This window comes from Calidris pugnax, unplaced genomic scaffold (assembly GCF_001431845.1).
Source record: "Calidris pugnax isolate Ruff unplaced genomic scaffold, ASM143184v1 scaffold118, whole genome shotgun sequence".
NCBI lineage: Eukaryota > Metazoa > Chordata > Aves > Charadriiformes > Scolopacidae > Calidris > Calidris pugnax.
In genome coordinates this window covers 5,620,402-5,624,099 of record NW_015090855.1, presented here as the reverse complement: position 1 = coordinate 5,624,099, position 3,698 = coordinate 5,620,402, and positions in this window count along the sequence as shown.

Here is a 3,698-nt window from a genome sequence, read left to right as displayed (position 1 = left end):
TGCCAGAGGCATCGCTGCTGCCGCCCCATTTGGCTCCCGGCCACGCTGAGCCCCTTCCTGGGTGAGCACCCCATGGGCTTCAAGCAAGGACAGCCGGACACGTTTGCCTTCTGCAAGAAAATCCGGCCACATTTGTTTGCCACAGTGCCACAAACACCTCGGGAATTCCCCAGGGCCCCGGGCAGCACGTGCTGGTGCCAGAGGCATCGCTGCTGCCGCCCCATTTGGCTCCCAGCCACGCTGAGCCCCTTCCCGGGTGAGCACCCCGCGAGGGCTGGCTGCACCCCAGCTGTCCCCAGGACTGCCCTTGGCAGATGCAGGGCAGCGCGGCAGGCGTTATTGATCCTTGGGTTACGAGCTGGATATATTTACCTTCTGCAAGGAAATACGGCCCCATCTATTTGGATCCACCAGGCTTATTACCACACCGAGCCCCTTCCTGAGCGAGCACCCAGCAAAGGCTGGCTGCACCCCAACTGTCCCCTTGGCAGATGCAGGGCAGCGCGGCAGGCGTTATTGATCCTTGGGTTACGAGCTGGATATATTTACCTTCTGCAAGGAAATACGGCCCCATCTATTTGGATCCACCAGGCTTATTACCACACCGAGCCCCTTCCTGAGCGAGCACCCAGCAAAGGCTGGCTGCACCCCAACTGTCCCCTTGGCAGATGCAGGGCAGCGCGGCAGGCGTTATTGATCCCTGGGCTTCAAGCAAGGGCAGCCGGACACGTTTTGCCTTCTGCAAGGAAATCCGGCCACATCTGCTTCCCACAGTGCCACAACCACCTCGGGAATTCCCCAGGGCCCCGGGCAGCACGTGCTGGTGCCAGAGGCATCGCTGCTGCTGGTTTGGCTCCTACTTGGAGCCGTGGGGCAGAGCTGTGGCTGGCAAACACCCTGCTGGGGAAACGCAGGGGAAAACCCGGGGACTTAGCAAGAAAAGCGAGAGCAACCCAGCTGGTTTTGGCGGTGGCGGTGAATCGGAAAAGAGAAATCCGCAGCCAGAAACGGAACCCCCTTTTCTCCACTTCCAGCCAGGTCAAGTTCACTGCCACCAACAGAACAGGGCTCTGACCAGGCATGGCTGCCATGGTTTTCCCCAGACTTGCAGGGACTTCCCCCAGATGTCGGTGAAATGCTGTCAGCACCGAGATGCGGAGGAGCTGCAGCTCCTCTCCGCTCCCACGTGTGTGGGATCACTGCCAGCCCGACACTACCCACTGTCACCTGCAAAACCCCAACAACCTTTAATCCAGCAGCATCTGAAAACACAGCCGGGGGATGCACAGGGGCTCCTCTGCTGTTGTTTTCCCAGCTGCAGGATCAGTGTGACTCGGCCCCAGCTGTTTCTGGAGCTGGGAGGAAGCTCCACCAGCACGGGGTCACTGCTGACGCCAGCCCTGACCGCTCCATCAAAAACAGGCGACCGGGAACACCCGGGGACCCAAAAGCCAAATAAGCAGGAGCTCTGTGGGGCACGGCGAGCAGCTGCGCTTGGCAGACAAGGACCCTGGGTGCAGGGACATGGCCACAAGTGACGAGGCTCCCAGCAGGAGCCCAGCCCTCACCCTCCCTCCACCCCAGCATCCCGGTGACATCCCAGGGGTCCCCCCAGGGACCAGCACTGCAGCCAGGGCCTCTTCTCCACCCGCTGAGGGCTGCCATCACCCCCAGACAGCCAGGCTCCTCTTGCAGCACGCCAGCTTGTGACACAAGGTCTGAGAGCCTCATGGGACACAAAAAGGGACGCAGAGAACCGAGGGGGATGATTTTGCAGAAAAGTAAAAATAAAAATGCAGGAATGGTGACCTCGGGCAGAGCCTGGGGGATCTGAATGGTGGCTCTGTGCCGGCGGAGGGGCAGGGCAGGAGGCCACATGCAGCCTGTCCCAGCAGCTGCTTGGGACAAACAGGACATGGAGAAAGGGAGCAGAAGAGGAGGGTGAGCTCATGGGGTCAGGGGCCCCAGGGGCACCCAGGAGGCCCACAGGAGTTCTGCTTTTTGCTGGGCAGGCTTGGTCCCCAGCACCCCCACTCCCACCTCCAAGCCTTGCTCTCTCGGGGCAGCAGGAGGGCACAGGAAGGTACTTTGGGGTCCTACAGGCTTGTGGGGCTGGATCCAGCCTTGCTGGGTGCATTTGCAGGGTGGGCTAATTTAGCACAGCTGGTGAGAGCACCCCAGGACCCAGGCTGGGAGCTGCTGCCCTCAGGTACTCCACAGTGCCAAGGTGGTGGGGTCCCACCAGGCTTGGCTTCATGTCCTTCCCATCCTGTCACCAGTGCCACAGAGGGATCCTACCTGCTGGTGTGGGACTTGGTCAGCCCCATGCTGCCTCCCTCCTCGCCCAGCCCCTTTCAGAAGACATATGAGCTAAAGTAAGTTCTTGGGCTCATTTCAGAGCTAACCAGGCAATTAGAGAAGGTCAGAGCATGAGCTCATACTCCCCTTGCACTCAGTGAAACTATAAAAAGGCTGAGGCAGAGTCTGTGAACTAACGCAATTAAAGGAGCAATTGGCCACTGGTGAGGAGGGGAGGAGTTGTCCCAGTGGGCTCCAATTTGCATTAGGGCTTCTGGGCAGACAGCTTGGATTGGGTTTGAGCCTTGCATGGAGCTGTGGTGGTTCTGGTGGCTCCAAAGCCGGGTGTTCCAGCCCAGCTCCCCATGGTCCACCCTCTGCCCACCCTGCACAACCACTGGTGCCTGAGCCCTTGCAAGCACTCGTGATCCGTACTGGTGACGAAAGGGCTCTTGCTAGCTCCTAAGGAAGTGGGAAGCAAATGCAGAGCCCTCCCTGGCGCCGTCCTCCCTCCAAACAAGCCAGCAGCCCAGCTGTACCTCCTCCTGTCTCGGCTTGTTTTCACAGTGTGTCCTTTGGCCGCTCGCTAACCCCCGGCCAAATGTTCCTTACCGAGACTGCCCTGGTGGCTTGCAGCCCACGCTGTGGCCATCCCACCCATCCCTGGTCCCATTCCCCCACCCCAGTGCCATCCCATCCTTAAGCCCGTGCCCATGAACACGACAATGAAGATGATTTCAGCCTGAGCAGGGAGCAGAGGGTCCGAGAGCCCAGGACACCGTTGCCCAGGGATTGAAAAGCCGTGCTGAGCAGCAGTGGGTTTGTGTTAGGATAGCCCAAATCTGCAGCTTTGGCTCTTAACGCCGACTGTTTCTGTATGACTTTTGGTTGCTAAATCCCACAATCCTGCCTTCAAGGAGGTACTTTCCATCGTTGAAACATCCAAAGAGCCAGAAGAGAGGCTTTTCTTCTGCGGTGCTTTTAGGCCAATTGAGAAAGGAGAGCTTGGAGCGGCGCTAAGTGCTCTGTTCCCAATACAAACCAGCCCTGACGGGGCCTGTGTTTATTTAAAAAGAGGGGAAGCCGCCACCAACGCCGCCTGTGTGTGCACAACACACAGCTTTGCCTTTTCCCGGTGCTGGGCTGGATCCCCCCGAGCCGGGAGAGGGGGCTGCCCGGAGCTGCTCCGGGTGGGGGGGCGGCGGAGTGCCCCTGCCCGGTACCATGCCCGGGGGGGCGGGGGGCTGGGGCAGGATCCGCTGGGGGCTTTTTCCTCCGGGGATCTTGCACACCCACCCATATGCACATTCCCCCCAACACCACCCCCCCGGCTGGGGGGACGGAACCGGCGCCGCGTCCCGCCCCCGCCAGCAGTCGCCTCGGGGGCACCGGGCGGGGGG